Source organism: Hyperolius riggenbachi, chromosome 9 (assembly GCF_040937935.1).
Source record: "Hyperolius riggenbachi isolate aHypRig1 chromosome 9, aHypRig1.pri, whole genome shotgun sequence".
Lineage (NCBI taxonomy): Eukaryota > Metazoa > Chordata > Amphibia > Anura > Hyperoliidae > Hyperolius > Hyperolius riggenbachi.
In genome coordinates this window covers 130,930,699-130,953,855 of record NC_090654.1, presented here as the reverse complement: position 1 = coordinate 130,953,855, position 23,157 = coordinate 130,930,699, and the positions used below count along the sequence as shown (strand labels likewise).

The 23,157-nt window shown below is 44.7% G+C and overlaps 2 protein-coding genes across 2 annotated transcripts in view; one reads left to right on the top strand and one right to left on the bottom strand.

Moving 5' to 3' along the window:
- LOC137532694 (uncharacterized) overlaps positions 1-14,869 on the bottom strand; it is a 79,338-nt gene extending 64,469 nt beyond the window's left edge. Inside the window, exon 1 of the mRNA XM_068253517.1 lies at positions 14,796-14,869. The gene's annotated coding sequence lies outside the window, so the exon portion shown is untranslated. The remainder of the gene's footprint in view (positions 1-14,795) is intronic.
- Positions 1-23,157, top strand: part of LOC137532693 (SLAM family member 5-like) — a 412,994-nt gene that overhangs the window by 214,146 nt on the left and 175,691 nt on the right. The gene's annotated exons all lie outside the window — the stretch shown is intronic.

The window sequence follows — 23,157 nt, the reverse complement described above, 5'->3', positions numbered from 1 at the left end:
GCCAGCCCACTACCCGCTCACCCAGCCAGGTACTCAGCCAGCCCACTGGTGTTATGCTGCCCACTGTGTGATTTACTGCTGAAATGCTGCCCACATTGTGATTATTTTCTGGTGAAATGTTGCCCACATTGCAATTATTCTCTGCTGAAATGTTGCCCTCATTGCGATTATTTTCTGGTGAAATGTTGCCCACATTGCGATTATTTTCTGGTGAAATGTTGCCCACATTGCGATTATTCTCTGCTGAAATGTTGCACTCATTGCGATTATTTTCTGGTGAAATGTTGCCCACATTGCGATTATTCTTTGCTGAAATGTTGCACTCATTGCGATTATTTTCTGGTGAAATGTTGCCCACATTGTGATTATTCTTTGCTGAAATGTTGCACTCATTGCGATTATTATTTGCTGAAATGTTGCCCACATTGCGATTATTTTGTGGTGAAATGTTGCCCACATTGCGATTATTTTCTGGTGAAATGTTGCCCACATTGCGATTATTCTTTGCTGAAATGTTGCACTCGTGATTATTCTCTGCTGAAATTCTGCACACATTGTGATTATTTTATGGTGAAACGCTGCCCCATTATGATTATTTGGCACCTATGGGGAGGGGGGGGCATCCAAATTCTCACAAGGGGACCCAGTGATTTCTAGTTACGCCCCTGACTACTACCTAAACTGGGGATACCTATAGACCTGGATATCTATACTGGGGACACCTATAGTATGTCTACATTTGGACACCTATAGACCTGGCTACTGTACTTATACTAATTATTTATATAGCGCCAACATATTACGCAGCGCTGTACAGAGTATGTATTGGTTTGTCACATAACTGTCCCACAGAGGGGCTCACAATCTAATCCCTACCATAGTCATATGTCTATGTATGTATCGTAGTCTAGGGCCAATTTTTAGGGGAAGCCAATTAACATTATACTTATCTGTATCATATGTTGTTGGGATGTGGGAGGAAACCAGAGTGTCTTAAGGAAACCCACACAGACAAAAGGGAGAACATACAAACTCCTTGCAGATGTTGACCTGGCTAGGATTCGAACCAGGAACCCAGCGCTGCAAGGTGAGAGTGCTAACCACTACGCCATCATGCTGCCATACCACTGTACTATATTGCACTTACATCTTCAGCAGTACTTCACGGAGTACGTAGTCATGTCACTGACTATCCTCTGAGGAGCTTACAATCTAATTCTCCCATAGTCTAATGTCCTACCATATTATTATGTATTTATATAGCACTGGCATCTTCTGCAGCACTTTGCAGAGAACATAGTCATGTTATTGACTTTTCTCAGGGGAGCTCACACTCTAATACCTACTACTATTTTGTGCGAGAGAACGCTGGCTAATGTGTGTGTGTGTGGGGGGGGGGGGGGACATTTCCTACTTGCTTTTTTAAGGTCACTTTACTTATACCCAGGGAGAAACCATGGTCCCACTGACTTTGGGCTGCACTCTTACTAGTATATTTTTAATTGACCACACCCACTGTGTTATGGACACGCCCACTGCATTCTGTGGCCACGCCCATTTGTCACCGCGGTGCGCTTCGCGTGCCGCCAACGTTCTCCTGGGGGGGGGGGGGGGGCGCCGTAGGTTTGGGGTGCCTAGGGGAGCCCAAACCCTAAATACAGCCCTGACCACAGTTTGCTAATGCTTTGAAGGAATTGATGAATGTGTTGACTCAAAAAGAAGGAGAGGAAGAAGAGATCTCTAATGTGGATGCAAATTCTTGTCTGGTTAATCAGTTCTTGCTTGGATTGAGAAATGAAACCATCAAACAACATCTTAAATTGAGGATTGAAGGAGATAAAGAGATACATTTCCAAAAGCTGCAGAGTCTCGCTGTGAAGTATCAGCAAGAAAAGGAGGCTACACTGGTTAAGTCTTTTCAGAGAAATATACAAGTCAAAAGAGGCTTACAGAAGTGATATTGAGACTTTGACTGATGCAGTTAAGCAGTTGACAGAGGAAGTGTGAAAGTTGAAGGAAGAGAGACAAGTTCTGGGGCAAAGAGGCATTCCTTTTGGAAGAAGTGTTGAGAGAGAGCCAACTTTCCTTTGCTGGCAGTGTGGAGGACAAGGTTGTCATAGACCGCACGGGCCGGTCCTTGATCAGGTCAATCGCTCAGAGTCAGAAACTCGGTCTCGCTGTCGCTTTGCGCATAGATGCCCATATGTGGATTCACAGTCTATGAACCGACTAGCCTAGAGGAGTTTCCTGACTTCAAAGGATTCACCACACACGTACAATTAAAATACTTGCCACCACATGTGAGTCAGCACATGACTGTAAATATATTAGCACACTGCGAACAATGTAAGTTAACCTTTAGCTGTATGCAGGGAACGGCGCCAGATCTGTCTATCTGTGCCTGATTCAAGCATACGGGTTATAAATACAAGGTACTCTAGAACACAAGGTAACATTTTCGGAGGAGTAAGTACGATTGTGTATGTTCAGGAACAGGTCATAACCGTAAAACGATTTTTAAACGTTTTAATAACAAAAATGCATTACGCACATTTACATACACTAATAAACATATACACACAAAGCTTAAAATAAAAAGCGAATAATTGTGAAAGGTTTACTTAACCGAAATGCAGTCTGTGTGGGGATATTTCCTTCTGGGAAAAGAAATGCAAAGTCCTTGGTTTTTAGAATCATAGGCCTTTAGGTATATTTTGTAATCCAAGCAGATGTTACAGTTCCAAGATGGCTGCTAACCACATGGTCCTGTGGTTAGCAGCAGCAGGCTCTCGTGAAGATGGGATTTGGAGGACTGAAGTCTGCCTGCTGGCTATGTGCTTTTGATGAAGTTGGTTTGGGGGTGTGGCAACACCTGCCCCCTCTGAATTACCCACCAATGACAGTCCACCTCCTCCTAGGAGGATTTTGAGCTTAAATTGTTAAGCATTGTAACTTATAAACTATACATGTCATATTTAGGTGGATAGCAGATTCATAATTGTCAGAAAATACCGATTAATATGACATCTTGCATGAGTGTGTTAGGCGGTCCTGTCCCCGAGAAGAGTCGTACACCAATAACCGGACGGGTTATTGTTATGAATTTTATATCAGCACATTGGGCAGATTTTAACGAATAAGACTATATTAACTTCATAGCTGTGCTATACACGGTTTTCATTTAACAGACCGAAATCATAAACTACATGCATTTAAATCTGTTCCCCAGCGGTACCTTTGACATATTACACCCAGATTCTGGCTAGGTTTCACACCCCTTGGCTAATTAACAAGTCACTGGCCAGCAAGGAATTCTGTTTGAACAAGTTAATCAAACACACAGGCCTTCACTGAAAATAAACCCAGCTGCCTCCCTCTGTCCCTCCCCAAGCTTGTATAGTACCTGAGTAGGTCCAGACTGGCAATCCGGGGTGTTGATCATAGGATCATAAAAGGATTGTAGGGTGCCAAGATCTGTGCCCAACATCACAGGCACTGGGATGTCATCAGTCACCCCCACAACTTTTGTCTGACACCCCCTTCCCCAATCGAGAACAACACGAGTTTTGGCGATGCGTGTGTGTGTGCCACCAACTCCCACAAGTGTAACACGCTCATTAGGAAGGAAATTCTCCCTGGCTACAAGATGAGAGTGAACCAATGTAAGCTCTGCGCCTGTGTCACGGAAACCGACAGCGATCTGGTTGTTTACTTCCACGACTTGATGATTTCCGGAAAGTCGAGGATTTGCTGCTCCAATGACGAGGCAGGCGTGTGCAGTAGAGGATGGGCTCGCCGACTCTGGGCTAGGCTCTGGAGACGGTGTCCTCATCTCGGGGCAGGCAGACTTGAGATATCCTCGCTGTCCACAGTGGTAACACTTGGGAACATATGTTGTATCAAGCGAATGAGTAGCAGGTGCAGCTTCCGGCCTCTCTGGCTATGGGACCCGATTCCCACGGTTCGCAGGGGGAGGAGAGCTAGGTTGCATAGGTCTCCCCCCTCTCCAGCTCTGGTTTGGAGGTTTGCAACTGTCCGGTACTCGGGTGGACACAAAAGTGTCTGCGAGGTCTGCGGCAGCTTTGGTGGATCCAGGCTTCTGCTCCAAGACAAACTGCCGGACCTCTGGTGGACAACAGTGCAGTAACTGGTCCTGTACGATGAGGTCCTCCAGACCTTGGTGAGAGTCTTTGTTGAGGCCTCGTGACCACTGCCTGAACACAGTGATCAGGTGACCCGCCAGGTCTGCATAAGTGTCTGTGGGGCCTTTCTGCAGGGCCCTAAACTTTTTGCGGTATACCTTTGGGGTCAACTGGTACTTAGCGATAATTTCAGCTTTTATTGCATTATAGTCAATGTCTTTTTCAGCAGGTAAGTCCACAAACGCCTCAAGCGCTTTGTCCCGCAAGTTGGGGGTCAGAAATCTCGCCCACTGCTCCTGGGGCAAATGATGCTGACGACAAGTCTTTTCAAAGGATTGCAAGTAAGTGTCCAGGTCGGTTCCCTTCTCCATTTCAGGGAACTTAAACTTTGGAGTCCCAAATGGGCCTGCTGTGGGCCGGGGCTCCGGTGCACTTGGCGAAGGATTTTGGCCTTGCGCTCACAGTTTGGCCATTTCAAGGTCGTGTCGGCGTGCGGATTCTCTCTCCTCTCTTTCCGCCTGCAGCTGGTGCTCTGCACGGTCAGCTTCTCGTTGGCGTTCTGCACGGTCAGCAATTTCTCTGATAATCTGCAGGTACAGCTCAGGATTTGTATTCGACAGTCTTTGTAAAGCATGCTGCATTCCAGCATCAGGAACACAGGAAAGGTTTGCATGGACGGGCTCCTGCCGGTTACCATGCTCCTCGGCATTTAGTGCGATCTGTTCAGACTCTGTTCTGTTTTCCCCTGGGGCTGGAGGTGTGACAATTCGATTTAACAGCTCACTCCCAGCTCTCCCAGGTCCAGTAACTTCTGAACCATCCGAGGGCTCTTCCAGCATCTGATCCGCCTGGGTATTCAGTCGCAATAAGTCCTCGATTAATTGCAATTTCATTTTATTTCGTTTTATTATAAGTCTCAATGCCTCTTTCTTCACACAAGTTTGCCAGATCTGACAATTGCATTTGCTTGTATCCCGCTGCATCAGCCATTGTTGCAAAATAAAAGATAGGATAAAAAAAAGAGATTTGGGGGAGGGGGGGGGGGGATGCACCGGTTATCGACCACAGATTTTTGCTCTGTTCTGGCAGGTTAATAAATTAATGTTGCCGTTGATGTTCTGAACATACACAAATCCCAATAAGCTGCCAACCAATGTGATAGACCGCACGGGCCAGTCCTTGACTGTGTCAATCGCTCAGAGTCAGAAACTCGGTCTCGCTGTCGCTTTGCGCATAGATGCCCATATGTGGATTCGCAGTCTATGAACCGACTAGCCGAGAGGAGCGTCCTGACTCCAAAGGATTCACCAAACACGTACAATTCAAATACTTGCCACCACATGTGAGTCAGCACATGACTGTAAATATATTAGCACACTGCGAACACTAAGTTAACCCTTAGCTGTATGCAGGTATCGGCGCCGGATCTGTCTATCTGTGCCCATGTCAAGCATACGGGTTATAAATACAAGATACTCTAGAACACATGGCAACATTTTCGGAGGAGTAAGTACGATTGTATATGTTCAAGAACAGGTCATAACCGTAAAACGATTTTTAAACGTTTTAATAACAAAAATTATTTACGCACATTTACATACATATATAGGTGGATAGCAGATTCACACAGCAACACACAGTATCCCTAAGCAGCGGGGGCAACACCTGCCCCCTCTGAATTACCCACCAATGACAGTCCACCTCCTCCTAGGAGGATTTTGAGCTTAAATTGTTAAGCATTGTAACTTATAAACGATACATGTCATATTTAGGTGGATAGCAGATTCATAAAAAGAAAATACCGATTAATATGACATCTTGCATGAGTGTGTTAGGCGGTCCTGTCCTCAAGAAGGATCGTACACCAATAACCAGACGGGTTATTGTTATGAATTTTATATCAGCACATTGGGCAGATTTTAACGAATAAGACTATATTAACTTCATAGCTGTGCTATACACGGTTTTCATTTAACAGACCGAAATCATAAACTACATGCATTTAAATCTGTTCCCCAGTGGTGCCAATGTGTCTGAGGTTGGCAGGGGACCCCTGGGGAGCTAGCTTCCTTTGGCTTCCCCTGGATAAAAGGACCTTAGGGTGTGTTAATTAGCATCGGAGTGTGACCAGTTGGAACAACCTTTGACATACTACACCTAGATTCTGGCTAGGTTTCACACCCCTTGGCTAATTAACAAGTCACTGGCCAGCAAGGAATTCTGTTTGAACAAGTTAATCAAACACACATGCCTTCATTGAAAATAAACCCAGCTGCCTCCCTCTGTCCCTCCCCAAGCTTGTATAGTACCTGAGTAGGTCCAGACTGGCAATCCGGGGTGTTGATCATAGGATCATAAAGGATCATAGGGTGCCAAGATCTGTGCCCAACAGCACAGGCACTGGGATGTCATCAGTCACCCCCACAACTTTTGTCTGACACCCCCTTCCCCACAAGTGTAACACGCTCATTAGGAAGGAAATTCTCCCTGGCTACAAGATGAGAGTGAACCAATGTAAGATCTGCGCCTGTGTCGCGGAAACTGACAGCGATCTGGTCGTTTACTTCGCCCGGATTCTGGCTAGGTTTCACACCCCTTGGCTAATTAACAAGTCACTGGCTAGCAAGGAATTCTGTTTGAACAAGTTAATCAAACACACATGCCTTCAGTGAAATAAAAAAATGTCATTTTGTGGTACTTTGCGGAAAGATACAGAATCGCCAATTGTCTCGACATCCATATCATTCATGACAAAGGTCATATGGCCCGAAATTGTAACGCTCCTTGACAAACTGGAATAAAGTCGTATTTAAACTGAAGAATCCTGTAGTGGAGTGTCGAATTGCAGGATCTGGCTGACAGACCCCAGACGAGACTAAGTTGTTTTGGTTGAGATGTGTGAAGAAGAGAAATCGTGAGAAATTTTGGAAGAATTGAAACAAGGATCCTTTGAGAAGAGTTCAGAGAGTTCTTATTAAGATCAAAGGAGTGGTAAATTGGTTCAATTGTCGGAGAGGATATGGATTCATATCTCGAGATGGTGAGGAGAAAGATGTGTTTGTACACTGGACTGCCATCAAGAAGAAGCATTACAGGAATCAGTTTCGCCACTTTAGGAATGGAGAGATGGTTGAGTTTGACCTTGTGGAAGAAAAGAAAGGTCTTGGGGCCGCCAATGTAACTAGACTTGGTTATACCCCACTGCGAGGCAGCAAGAATTCCATGGCTCTTACAAGAGATGATGATTGCTACCTTCAAAGATCCCTATGTGGTTGGAAACTAGGAGAGGCAGGGCACTCAGTGAAATCTACACGGTCTGAAGAAGTACGATTAAGAACTGATTCTGTATCATCAGTTACACAATCTCCTTACACCAGTGATGACAAGAGTGTGAATGTGAAAGAACCTGAAGTTATTGAAGATATGTGAGATACAAGATGGGCAGATTGCCCGGCCGCGAGAGAAAACTAGAGATGAGTTAATGGCATAGAGCCAGAAAGACTAGGAAGAGTACTGCAACCCACCACCTAAACCTCAACGAATCAGACACAGAAGAACAAAGCCTGATCCATCTGAAGACTTGCCACTTGATGGGGCACTCCTACGGGCTGCAATGGTTTTGCAAGAGAGAGAGAATGCCGGGGCCAGTCTTAAGAGTGGTGCAGTAATACAGAAGGAGGCGTCCGATATTTTGCCCAGGGGTGAAGAGCCTAGACGGTTCAGACATACTAGAAAAGGACATTGTTGGGTGGATACCCTTCGAGTTATCAATGAACATCTAGAAGAAGCTTATCTGAAGGAAATAAAGTGTGATGCCCTGACTGCAGGGAAGCCCTCAGACACTGACTCAGTGGATATCAACCCTGCAGAGATAATCCGAAAATCCACTAGAATCAACCAAGGGAGATTGGCTGATCGATACTTGCTTGATGATTTTATTGAATACTAACTTAACTGAATTGTAGAGGACTACAATCTTTAAAAAACGGGGAAAATTGTAGCCCTTTCAGAGTGTGATATGGTAATGTACTGATCCTAAGACATTTTGCCTGTCAGCCTGCATCAGTCCCTCTATATATATATATATATATATATATATATATATATATATATATATATATATATATATATATATATATATATATATATATATATATACCAACAGCATAATATTGAAGTAAATGATAAGTGATATATGTTCTACCTAAGTGCAAGGCCTGTGAGAGAGAAGAGAGAGAGAGTTTAAGATAAAGAAAACCTGTCAGCTAAACACAACAAGCTTTGTTAACCTACCAGCAGCAGAAACAGAGAAGAGTTGTAATGGAGTCGCTTTGCATCCTGTGACAGTAAAAGAGGAACTACAGTAAAAGGAACATAGCACCAGATAAAGAGAAGGAGTCCACAGAGACTGATATCCAAGTGTTGCAATTACATAAGATGGAACTGCATAAAGTGTGAAATCCAAACAGCATAAAGAAAGATTTGTCTCGCTAAAGAAAGATAGTGGTGCTGTACCAGGGTGCATTGGTTTGTTTTGTTTCTTTTATTCCTTTTTATTTCTTTGATCCTTTATTGATTTATTTGGTTATTTTTATATTATTGTTTTATTTGGGGGCCACAGTGGAGAAAAGAAAGAGAGTCTGAGAAATCCTCGGAGCCAAAAAGTGGAATTAATTTGAGTGTCTTACACAAAAAGTAAAAGTTGCTTCAGTACCATAAAGAAAGAGGAACTGTGATACCTAAGGTTTTGCTGAGCAATATAGCTTGGACTTGGTAACAAGGGACAGAGACTGATTAACTGAAGTTGCTTAGTAGACCTGTTTCTGCCCAAGCCCATGTTCATCACAGTACCATATGCTGGTGTATAAGTGTTGTATTGAGTTGTGGTTGATGATTGTAAAAGAAAGAAAATAGAACTATTGTAGCTTATTTATTTTTATGAAGTATTATAAGTAACCTGAATTTTTTTCCGCAGCTTTTACCGGTGCACCGGCTATGAAGAGGAGAAGACTTTAACTGACTCTTAATGTGAAAAGAATATATATATTTGTGTTGGGAGTTGTTAATGGTTGAGACGTAACCAGTTGACCATCGTTCTAGATCACAAATAAATTCTTGATATTCGCATTTAAGTCAGTGTCTGGTCTGGTGGATTCCACTCAGTCGGGCGGAACAAGACTCTAGTCGGGTTACAGCTGCAGTGTCAGGGAGGCATTGTAAAGGATTGCGGAGACACCGCTGCGCGGTCTGGCAGCGGGTCGGCTGTCTCCGCGTTCAGACCGGCGGTTTCCGCACAGCAGCATGCGTCTGGTGTGTCTGAGCCTAGTAGTGCACACAGATGGAGACCTACGCGCGCGCACTAGGAGGCAGGCCCTTTATGCCAATAGGAGAGGGATCAGCTGATCAGGACTTTCAGCTGATCCCAGCGCAGCAGGTGATTGGCTGAGTGGGGCTTCGCGGCGCTGAGGAGCGCTGCTTTATATATACTTCTTGCCTGTCAGTTGCTGGTTGTCTGCCGTTGCGATTACTTACATGTGAGCACTCAGACCAGTCAGATCCCACAGTGTGTTAGAACCAGGAGGACCTGGGAATTCACACTGAGCCAGATTACTATTGTGTTATATGTTAGAACAGTTCCAGGGTGTTGAGACCACGGACCTCACACCCAAGCATAGGAATACTGTGACATTGCTGTGTTATACTTTAGACCAGTTCCAGGGTGTTGAGACTACGGACCTCGCACCCAAGCTTAGGGATACTGTGTCATTGCTGTGTTATACCTTAGACCAGTTCCAGGGTGTTGAGACCACGGACCTCACACCCAAGCTTAGGGATACTGTGTCATTGCTGAGTTATACTTTAGACCAGTTCCAGGGTGTTGTGACCAAGGACCTCACACCCAAGCTTAGGGATACTGTGTCATTGCTGTGTTATACCTTAGACCAGTTCCGGGGTGTTGTGACCAAGGACCTCACACCCAAGCTTAGGGACTCTGTGTCTATACTGTGTTATACTCTAGACTAGTTCCCGGGTGTCGAGATCAAGGAGCTCACACCCCAGTCTAGGATTCTGTGATATTTATATGTTATGACCTTTTGCTCTGTCGACCTTTCTCTTGCCTTCTGATTCTGTACCTTGCATATCTGTCTGTTGCCAGACCCTGCCTGTACCCGGTTACCGAATCAGTCTTCTATCTCTGTATCTCATCTGCTTTTGTGTTGCCGACCTGGCCTGCCCGACCATCCTATCTGTAACTCTCCCTGAGTGTTCAGTTGATCAGTATTAGCAGTGACACCATTCCACCAGGTGTCAGCTGCAACCAGGAATCCCTCACCTCAGAGAGTCCGGTCTGTTAGCAGCCAGAGGTCTTCTCCTTTGGCTGCAGTACAGTTCACCATCTAATACTGCTTCCCTGGTTACCAGGTCCTTTCTATCTAAGAGATAGTTTCTGCACTGCCCAGGGCCACCTGTCTACCAGGTGGCTCTTGGCTGAGTCACGTATATCTCCTGCTCCTCAGGAGATAGCCTACAGTTCATCTAACACATTACTCATTAGGTGTCCAGAGGTTAGTCATACCTGTATTATTGGTGATTCTGCAGATAATCCATAATCAGGTATACATCTGTATCGTTGATGATTCTGCAGATCATCAACGATCAGATTCTCTCTGTGTGCTGACACCGATTGTTCCCCCCGGCGCCTGCGCATTACTGGCTAGCTGGGCTAAGCACACATTAGCATATTAGCTATGTAGTCCCCCATCAGGTCCGCCTGAACTGCACTGAGGGGATTGGTCGCCATAGGCGCTGCTGCAATGTGATAGGTTAGACTCCATGATGTGTTGGATATATAAAGGCTATGAGATGCATGTATTATTAGACACTGACACTGGCTTGAGAAAGGAGGGGGTCCCCTCCGAAACGTTGCTGTTCCTTGTCAATGTGTCTTTATAAATAATAAAAGAGCATTTATAAATTGATGGTGCCGGTCCTTACGTTTTGGACACCGATCGTTACAGGCATAATCTGAGTAAGAAAATATCTTGTTAAGGATTACCACTATTTAATGCACATATAGAGGTTTTCATTATCAGCAAAACACCAATAAAAAGATAATAAGATGGATGAGTGAGTGTCCCCAGTGGGTGCCTCTGGGCCAGGGGCCCTGGTGTGGTCGCAACCTCTGCATCCCCTATTGCTATGCCGCTGGTGGCTTGAGTGTTGCCTCTGATATGCATTGATGAACAAAATCAACATTTGGTTTTCTGAAATTTTGGAGGAAACAAACTGATCTCTTGAAAATGCAAATCTACTGCAGAATAAATTGAATGACATCCTCTCTGAAGGTGGTCCTTTGCAATTATGCCAGACTTATTGTTGTGTAAAAACTGGTGCCACTGGAGGGTATGACAGTAGTGGGAGCAGTGTGTGTGTATGGGGAGACATTAGTGCTCAGTGTAGTTTGTTGCATTGAAAAATATATATATATCAATATGTTCAACCAGAAAAAATGAATTGGTGCATCACTGTCCAACACCTGCGCATATCCCAGTTCATCTAGGGGAAGGCAACAAATCTTTACCGCAGGATTGTTGGTGATAGGCTTCAGCCTATCATATGCCGGCGATCCCCGGCCAATCAGAGGCCGGGGATCGCCGATCTGGCTTACGGCGCTGCTGCGCAGCAGCGCCGTATGATGTAAACAGCGGGGATTTCTTCCCCGCGTGTTTACATTTTGCCGGAGAGCCGCGATCGGCGGCTCTCCGGCTGTTCACGGAGACAGCCTCCGTGAATGGACATGGAAAGGCCGCTCGAACGAGCGGCCGTTTCCATGGAAACTTGCAGACGACCAGTTTACGCCAATCGGCGTTAGCTGGTCGTCAAGAGGTTAAAGAGATGATACGCCAGGTACTTCCAGGAAAACCCGAATACATAGATAAAAATAAAAGTTATGCATTTAGAATGTGTGAGTGAATCTACCATATTTTTCGTAGTATAAGACGTTTCGGCATATAAGATGCACCTAGGTTTAGAGGGCCAAAATCAGGGATAAAAACAAAAATACTAAACCTAGGTGCATCTATTGTGCAGGGGTGTCTTATGATCTTTTGCCCCTAAACTGTCTCTAATCTACACTATCTAAGCTACACTTACCAGCTAACCTTCACTAAGGCCTGCTGCCCTACCAGCTAAGCTAAACTACACTACATACTACACTACCACAACACTACACTGTACAAACACTACACTAACACTTCCATACTGCACATGATCCAGCTGCTGCGCTCCACTCCTCTTGGCTCCGGTCCCGTGGATGCCAAAGCGCAGAGCTGGGACAAGGTTCTCCAGCAACCAAGGCTGAGACACCAAAGTGTGCCTCTCTATCCTTGCCACCCCAGCCGTCACACACTGATTGCTATTAGACTAAGAGGCGCCAGGGCCCCCAACACCTTAATCTCTAGTTATCTGGCTTGCAGTCACTGCCATGTATACCCTTTTTTTATTTCTCTCTGCTTCAAACACAATAGGGGAATGATAGCTGAGTGAGTTGGGTACCCCCTGAGGCTGGAGCCTTTCTCGCCTCTGCCTTGGCCCAGCCCTGCCAAAGTGATCCTCCTCTGGTCTTCTCATCCCTAGCTGGCAATATATGGAGGTTGTTGTGTCCCCGTACACCGACAGCTCCATGATAAGAAGAACAGAAGAGGAGCATGGTGCAAAAGTACGGATGACCTGCAGTGTATAGCGGTGGGCAGCCACTGTGTCTCTATACATTGCTAGCTCCAGGATGAGAAGACCATAAGAGGAGCACATTGGCATCCACAGGATGGGAGCCAGGGGGAGAGGAGCACGTTGCTGGATGGGTTAGTGCTCTTTGTGCCCTCTACACTTCTTCTACCGTACATTCGAAATATAAGGCGCACTCACTCCACCCCCCCTCCCCCATCCCGCCAACCCCCAGTTTTATATTCCAAAAATATAGTAATTCCTTTTTTATTGTCTCATTTTTTCTGATTCTTTTTGCAAACCATCACATGATGTTGAGCCTGACGCAAAAAGTGTTGTTATGAAGCCTTTCTCATACATTCAGGCTCTACAGGGCTTTAATTTCAATACTGAGTGTTTGCAAAAAAAAAAAAAAAAAAAGAAGACAAGAAAGAAAGAAAAAGAGAATGTAGCAAAGGACACTAAGATTATTTTTTTGTTAATATCTGTGCAGCACATCACCTATGCAGGAAAACTTATCTGGGGATGTACTATGCAGATAGGGAGATCAGCACTTTCAAACAGGATGTTGCGGCCATGGTTGCAGAGATGTGAATTTTAAATATCTTGATGAATGTATAAAAAGTAGTTGACTGCACACTGCAATGGAAAGATGTTTTTTAATAACATTATATTACAAAATGGCTTGCAAAGCACTGACAAATGTGATATAGTTAATTTAATAGATGTTGTGTTTCCCTTTTAAAGCCCAACTCCAAAGGTGTAAGAGCACAATATGCAGCGTGCCCAAGTATTATTATTATTTTGAGACAAATGAGGCTTCTCAATCTACAAATCTAATGCAAACGTTGTCAAATGACCTAAGGCAGCTCAACTGAAAGAGTTAACAATGAGTTCTGGGGCAGGACAACTGCTGCTTGGTCTGCATTATCATACTGTTCACACAAAAAGAGGGTGGGGCAGAAACAGAGGTTTCTGATCACATCTTGCAGCTCTGTAGGTCTGGGCTGCACTGTACAACTATAGGGTGTCTACTTTAAAAGGAACCAGAAGTGAGACCTATGGAATCTGCCATATTTATTTCCTTTTAAACAATACCAGTTTCCTGGCAGCATAACTCCCAACTTTTTGAGATGGGAAAGAGGGACACTTAAGCCACACCCCTTTCACACCCCTGATCACGTCCCCATCACACACCTAGTCACGCATACTGTAAAGATTTCTCAAGAAAAATATGTTGTTTTGTAATTCAAACCACACTGGTCCTTTCTATCCTGGTTCATTTTCCTTCATAATAACATTTTAAAATTAGTAATATATCAGTTTAAAGGATGAAAATAAAGTTTAGAGTCAATCAAACACATTTTTAGTAGAGAAATATATATATTACATAGAAAGAGGGACAACATCCTGAAAGAGGGACAAATGAGGAGGAAAGAGGGACAGTTGGGAGCTATGCCTGTCAGTCCTGCTAATCTTTCTGGTCAGTAGGGTCTAAATTACACACCTGTCATAGGCATCTGATCTGCATGCTTGTTCAGGGTCTATAGCTAAAAGTATTAGAGGCAGAGAATCAACAGGACAGCCAGGCAATGTGGATTAAATAAATGGAAATAAACATGTCAACCTCCATTCCCCTCTCATCTTGGATTCCCTAACAGTGGTTATGCTAGAACATTCTAAATTCAAGAACATTCTAAACAGATAAAAAAGACTCTGCCCTCTAAGTGCCTTCACCAAAAACGTTTCCATAAGGAATATAGTGCATACCTTTATAGAGATCTATATGTCAGAACTAAACTGGGACTATTGTAGAAAAATAAGAGACAGAAGACTTTGCATCCCACAGTGGGACTGTCTGTTTTAGAGAAAGTATATCTGGCAGATTTGCAGATCATTAATTCATATTCACTGTGCATTATCACTTACCCCAAAGTGGCATATACAAAAGTAGTAACATCATCTCTCCTCACAGTGCAGATCCTCTCCCTGGAAGATGCTGGTGCCTTTGTGAGATTAAAAATGTGGCTTGCTATTTTGTAATAAAGAGCAGGAAGGAACCACGGTTTCCTGCATGGAGAAAAGCCAAATCCAATTCTCCAAGGATGCAGCCAAGACCTGAGGTCTGTCAGGACAGTGAGCAATTCCACAAAGAGACACCTGCCTGAGGCACATGGAAGGAATTATGAGCCCTTTGTAGAGTTCTGTAAGTAACAGGTGAATGTTATCATCTGAACTCTATACAGACAGAGAAATTCATGACTGAAATACAGTGTTAGGGTGCATCAGAGGAGGGACAGGGTCCTTCAGCACCCAAGGCTGAGACAGCAAAGTGCGCCCCTCCATCCCTCCCACCCCAGTCGTCACACACTAATTGCTATTAGACTAAGAGGCGCCCCAGGGCCCCCAACATCCCCAACACCTTAATCTCTAGTTATCTGGCTTGCAGTCACTGCTATGTATGTCCTTTTCTTATTTCTTTGTGCTTCAAACACAATTGGGAATGACAGCTGAATGAATTGTGCGCCCCCTCCTACACTGCGCCCTGAGGCTGGAGCCTCTTCAGCCTCTGCCTCGGCCCGGCCCTGGGGTGCATACACACACAATTTCTGTCTCCAGTAGGTATTGGGACTTAGTGGCATAGCTAAGGAGCTTTGGGCCCCAGTGCAAGTTTTAGACTTGGTCCCCCAATAATTCTATATATAATAATTGAAATGGTGCAACAAAACCTGCCAAGGGGGACAGCTGCAGTATGAGAGGTGTAAGCAGAGGGGGGAACGGTTTGTTAATGATTACCACTACTCAAAGCATACAGTGTATAGAAGTGATCACTACCAGCATAGCACCATTGAAGAGCTAATACTGTGGTTGAGGGAGAGCCTCTAGTGGGCCCTTCTGGTCCAAGGGCCCGGTGCGGTCGCAAACTTTGCATCCTCTAATGCTACGCCATGGGCATCACTAGCCCTATTTTAGGGGGGGCATGTGCCCCCATGTCCGCGGGTGCCCCAAATCTATTTACTGGGGTGCCCACTGTCTCCCCCGGCCGCTGCTGCCCCCCCCCCCCCCGCTAGCCGCCACTGCCAGCATCAGACCTCGATTAGCCGGCGACCACTAGTGCGGGTGCTAGGACCTAGCGGACACTGCACTGATATGCGGAAGTGACATCACTTCCGCATATAGAGCGTGGTGCGTCCGTGCGCCTGCTCTAACTGGTCAGGTCACCGGCTAATACTGATCTGACGCTGGGCTGCTGCTGCTGGGAGGTGAGCGAGGGGTACCTGTCACCATCTAACTGGGGGTGCCTGTCACTCACTACCTAGTCTGGGGGTCCCTGTCACCACTGCCTAACCTGGGGGCCGCCTGTCACTCACTACCTAACCTGGGGGTGCCTGTCATTCACTATCTAACCTTAGGGGTGCCTGTCATTCACTACCTAACCTGGGGGTTCCTGTCACTCACTACCTAACCTGGGGGGCGCCTGTCACTCACTACCTAACCTGGGGGTCCCTGTCACTCACTACCTAACCTGGGGGGAACCTGTCACTCACTACCTAACCTGGGGGGTGCCTGTCACTCACTACCTAACCAGGGGGGCGCCTGTCACTCACTACCTAACCTGGGTGTCCCTGTCACTCACTGCCTCACCTGGGGGGCGCCTGTCACTACCTAAACTGGTGGACTCCTGGCACTACCTTAACTAGGGGGCACCTGTCACTACCTAAACTTTCCAGGCCAGCCAGCCCAGCATCACCAACAGCCAACCAGCCCAGAATCACTGTCAAAAAGGCCACAGCATCACCACCAGTCAGGCCAGCATTTACTTCAACCAACCAAGCACAGCCCAGCATTACCACCAGCCAGGTCACAGCATCACCACCAGCCACAGCATCACCGCCAGCCAACCCGGCCACAGCATCACCACCAGCCAGGCCACAGCATCACTGCCAGGCCTTTCAGCCCACACATCATCCCCAATCCAGCCAAAAACAGTGTTGCCAGGCACAGCAGCCAGTAGAGGAGAATTCAGAAGCCAGGTGAGAGGTGTTTACCATATTCCAAAAACATACGGATAAGTTAATTGGCTCCCCCTAAAATTGGCCCTAGACTACATTACTTACACCACATAATAGATACATAGACATATGGCAATGGTAGGGATTAGATTGTGAGCTCATTTGAGGGACAGTTAGTGACAAGATATATATATATATATATATACACACTGTACAGCGCTGCGTAATATGTCGGCGCTATATAAATACTAAATAATAATATTAAGGGGGCATTCTGCCTATTTATGTGAAATGCTGTCTATTTATGTGCCTCATGACTGCTGAATTTGTCTTGTTGGGGGCCTCATGATTGCTGAATTTGTCTTGTTGGGGGCCTCATGAGTTGTTGGGAGCCTCAAGATTGCTGAATTTGTCTTGTTGGGGGCCTCATGATTTATAGAGAGAGAGTGGTATATGCGCTCCTCAGCAGACACTTATATAACAAAGGAAATACACTTATAGGGAAAAAAACAATAATAGCTCCAGGGGTTAATGTTCCAAACGCACAAACTGGCTAGGTGGATCACTGAACTAATGAGCGAGTATTGACACCCTATACAGTTGTAGATGAATTAAGTTTAGCGCTCTACATCAGCCAGACACAAGTCCAAAAGTTCAAAGATTTAACCACAACACAGTTCTTTAGCATAGAAGTCCACTTTAATTTCACAATGTCAGGCTTCCATCCCAATAGTAAGTATTGTGTTGACCAAATATGATGGCTGATTAGTTATGATCAGCATATACAGCATATAGCAAATGGCATCTCATGCTCCACCGACCATCTTCTGTATAAACCTCAGAGCAAAGAAAACAAAATATAGCGTAATATTGTTGGGGACCAAATATGATAGCACCTCCACCAGTGTGACTGGTCACCCATGTATTAACTACTTGAACACACCACTCCCAGTGTACACACTTATTTGGATGCGAGCTCACCAAATCAAATTGCTGACCATATCATAGACCAGCGTTCAGCACATTGATAATGCAGTTCACTTTCCTTGATCGAGCAGAGTCTTCTCCCTTAATAGACTCAAACACAGCTTCTATAGTTTAATACTGTTTATTAAAAGTATTAAAATACAAGTAGTGCACTCACATTTCGTAAAAGAATCATGCGCATTTAATAAAATCATCCGGACGTCCTCTATGCTGCCAGTCTTGCGTCTCCACTCAGCGCCACGAGGCCACGCCCTACCGGTTTCGTCATATGACTCGTCAGGGGCTGGCCATCGTGGCTGCGTGGAGACGCTTTAACCTGCTTGTATGCAAATTACTTCCTAGTTACGGCAGCCATTATCCAGCAGCTCAGAATTATAGGTGCAGCACGATCTGACAACAGACCGCGCTCCATGCTCCTTGTTAGAATTTAAGTAGGCCTCAGTTACTTGGCCTGAGTTTTATGTAAAAGGCTTGTCCGCAGTGTATGCCTTTAAGATAAATAGAGGTTTTGTGATGCAGGCAGAGGGATCTCAGTGTCTGCTTGAATAAACAAGCAGCTACTGAGAACATCGGAGAACATGTTCCTAAGAGAAGGCCACCGGCCTACTCTGACCTCAACACGTACACCACAGGAACAGTAAACATAGACCATGTTTTCTAAATACCAAATTCTTGTAAGTATGTCAAGAGACTATGATTAAGGGCAGATTTTGAGCCCGATACGCGTCAGTCATTTCCTGCTCCTATGTGTGTCATTTTTTGTGGCGTTTTTCAATAAAGAATACCAGCTTTTACTACTTCGCTGTGACTGCGGATCCTCCTTTGTTGATTCTACTTTTGGCGTGGCTTGCCTGATCCTGCACCGGTGGAGTGGTTTTGTTTTGGGGGTTTTAGAGCGTTTGGCTTTTCTACTTCTATGTCAAGAGCCTCATTAAATATTAATCAAGTAGGTGTGTATTATGACACCACGAGGGGGCTAAGCCAATAGTCGTGGTGAAGATGATGTTTATTTAACTCTTTCCTATCCGCTATTAAAGATGCGGGACGAGCGGACAGAGGGGATTCTTTCTCTCTCTGATTCCTGCTATGCTTCCTACTTTAATGCTGACTGGAACCTCTAAGTATTTTCATGCTATATGTAATCTGATATAATGTATGCTGTACATAGGTAGTCTAGTGTAACGTAGTTTAGAAAGAAGGTACCTGATTGACTTCAGCAGGAAGTTTAATCAAGAAGCTTGTAACGCAACATGAAGATTGGCGTGGCTAGGATATGATGAACTGTGTCTATCTGTATTTCTGTTTCCTGAATAAATAACGTGAATATTGAAGAAGCCTGAGAAAGTCTATCTCATGCTTGCTGTGATGAGTCGTGTGTGCAACTCTTGCTGATGAGTTGCTGGTGCCGGAAAAATGTGATAAGAACAGTTTATAACACTCCTATGTCCATTTCCTCATTGCTGTGCATCTATATAGAAAGTTTAAAATATCACATTTATAAACCCAACAACTAACATTACATCCTAATCTGTGACTACATTAAAGTGCATCATAATTTGTGACAAACATTTTTTATAAATATTATACAATGGAAGATGCAGCGACTGGCACTACGGCGGCACTCAAAATATATCACCACTTGCAAACCAAAGAAGCACAGATTCCACCAGGTATTGGCACATGTACAGCACAGCGTGCTCAGGATCAAGAAACACAGATATCAAGCTCATCCACCAAAAAGATATATGAAGATCCGGCACTGCTTCTAGCTTTAAAAAGAGCTTTATTGCCAGCGGCTCTTTCAGTATGCAAAAGGTTTTCAAAAAATATTCATGCAGTACATAACATGCAAGGTGCACATACCCGTTGTGGTTAGTGAAGGTTGTGGGGCATGGTGGTAAGAACGGCCCGCCTAACGTCCGTTTCGCTTCAGTAGCGTCTTCAGAGACAGTGTGGCCACACTGCCTCTGAAGACGCTACTGAAGCGAAACGGACGTTAGGCGGGCCGTTCTTACCACCATGCCCCACAACCTTCACTAACCACAACGGGTATGTGCACCTTGCATGTTATGTACTGCATGAATATTTTTTGAAAACCTTTTGCATACTGAAAGAGCCGCTGGCATTAAAGCTCTTTTTAAAGTTAGAAGCAGTGCCGGATCTTCATATATCTTTTTGGTGGATGATTTTGTATAAATATGCTTATCCTATCTGAAGTGCTATTTCTTAAAGGCACAAACTGTTATTAAATTACCACATAGTGTACAAATATTCCTCTAAGTTGCGCCACTGTAGTAACCCTCCAACTCATCCCTCCTTTATTATAGGAGTGTTCATAGTGCATATTGCATCAAAATGACACCATATTGTAATGAATATCTGTGCCCCCCCCCCCCTTAAAAGCTATATGTTAATATCCTAACACCTCATCCTAGATACGGATGTGTATCTCATCGGGGTAACAACCATCATGTGTCAGATACTAATACAAAACATCCCAATTATTTTTACACAAATTACGTTTAAAATCTGAATTTAAATTTGGTCATCATATGAATATAAAAATAGCCAAATATCCCTTTTTATATGTATAAAGGACATATGTGACGATATGGTGTCCATGTCATTAAACATAACATGCATACTTAAGGATCGTGTGTAGCCTCACAACATGCCCCGCCCCATGATGTTAAATACAACAATAACCCACCCCGATATGTATACTAGCTTAAGATAATTGGTCTTAAAGAATCCAGCCCTTCCAGTGTGTCTTCGCACAATCAAACATCGAGTGTGAGTCAACAAAGTTGGGGGGCTAAACTCAGAAAGGTAAAAAATTAGTGTATCGGCTTATATAATTGTGAAGGGCCACATCCGTGTGCAGTTTGTGCACCAGCAAACTAGTCATCCGCAATAAAGCAGTTCAGATCTAAATCCACATTCAACCCCCCCGGCTGCATTGTCTTCCTCAAATAAATCCATTTGGTTTCTAGTTTTGAAATTTCCCGTATCTTATGACAACCCCTCCATTTTATTGTGAGTTTCTGTAATGCAGAAAATTGCATCAGAGAGGCATCACGATTATGCTTTTCTGCAAAATGCCTAGATAAACTATGGCTTTGAAATCCTTTCTGGATATTGTTTACATGTTCATTGATCCGGGATTTCAACATCCTTTTCGTCCGCCCAATGAATTGGAGTGCGCACGGGCACCAAATCAAATACACAACATGTGTGCTTGCGCATGTAATGAACTCCTTGATAGCGAACTCTTCACCAGTAGTATTAGATGTGTTGTGTGTCATTTTCTTCGTAGTGGCTGTAAGGCAGGGATTACATTTTTTGCAGGGAAAAAAACCTTTTTTGTCCCCACATATCAGTACGGTTTCTGACTTTTGGTTCATCTATACATGTTTTAACTAAAGTTCTTTGCAGATTCTGAGCTTTCCTATATATGAATTTGGGGTGTGGAGGTATTTTCAGTTTTAGGATTGGGTCATTGAGCAGCAAACCCCAATATCTTTTAATGATTCGCTCAACCTCCTTGTGCTGCGTGTTGTAATCTAAGCATATTGCATAGTCAAAAATTCCATTATTTTGCATTTCAGATATTTCTCTTTGAGCATGTGCTTTCTGTCATATTGTTTATTAGTTTCAATTTCCTGTCTGAGGGGAGTTTCTTGATGGCCCTTCTTGATATCCCTTTTCCAGGAATCTTTGTATCAACTTTAGTACAATTTCTCCTTATCCTTGTAAACTGGCTTCTTGGAACACTGGTAAGCCAATTTCTATGGTGACAGGCTGCTTTTAATTGGTATGTAAGCATTGTGATCAGTTTTCTTAAAGAACGTTTTTGTGCCTAAACCTTGATCTTTTTTATAAATAACCACGTCCAAAAATTCAATATTATCCTTACTCGCGTCATTAGAAGCCCGGCACTAGAGGAAGCCGCACGGAGAAGCCGGATGTCTTCAATCGGCGCGGGCAAGATGGAGGAGGTAAGCTGTTGCCACTGCTCGCACGGGGGGGCCACAGAGACACAAGGGGGAGGAAGGAGACACATCAGGGGGGAAGCCAGGCACAGCGGGGACAAAGGCAGGGAATCCCAGATGGCGGCGGGTCGGCGGTTTGTATCGGCGGGCGTTCGTAAGTCGGGGATTCCCTGCCTTTGCCGTATAAGACGCAGGGACTTTTTCCCCCCACTTTTTGGGGAGAAAAAGTGCGTCTTACACGGCGCCAAATACGGTATATGGTGACAGCTGATGTTAATGCCTTATATACTATAAAACCACATGAGGAGGCGATGAGGACAGTAAAACAAGCTCTCAACATCTATACAGAACTAAAGGCAGACCAGATTGAGTTTATCCTTAAGTTATTATATTTTTCCCTAACCCATAATTATTTTTGGTATGGGGATCAGTTTTATCTGCAAATACTGGGATGTGCAATGGGGGCTAAATATGCACCCAGCGTAGAAACCACATGTTAGCTTACCTGCTAACGGTATTTTTAGTCACTCCAGGACAGGTACACTTTGAGACTTGGCTCCTCCCAGAAACAGGAAACATCCCAGAGCCTCCCTATAAATTAAAAAATGGAACCGGAGGTCAGGCAGTATAATGACAAGTAACAGGAACAAACCTAACCTTATGTTTATACATACTATATAAAAACACAACCATTCCATTTACAAAATCGAAATATACAGATATTAATAAACTCATATGTACCGTATTTTCCGCCGTATAAGACGCACTTTTTCTCCCCCAAAAATGGGGAGAAAAAGTCCCTGCGTCTTATACGGCAAAGGCAGGGAATCCCCGACCTCCGAACGCCCGCCGATATGAACCGCCGCCATGTCGGGGATTCCCTGCCTGTGTGTGCCCACTCCCCATGTCTCTGATGACTGTGCACAAGTGAATCATGTTCAGGCAGCCGGATCACATACCGCATGGCCGCCGCCGCCGGGAACTGCCTCCTGTGTAATGCTGCTGGCGGCTCTTGTCCCGTGTGCCCGCTCGTTCTATTGCGTCTCCGCTCCACCATTTGCCAATGTAAATATCGGACAGCTGGCTTCCCTATCGCCGCGAGGATTGCAGACCTTGTCCCCCTGTGCGCGGCTGGCTCTATTGAAAGGCTCGTACTGATGACGCAATCAGTACGAGCCTTTCAATAGAGCCAGCCGCGCACAGGGGGACAAGGTCTGCAATCCTCGCGGCGATAGTGAAGCCAGCTGCCCGATATTTACATTGGCAAATGGGGGAGTGACATGCAGTAGAACGAGCGGG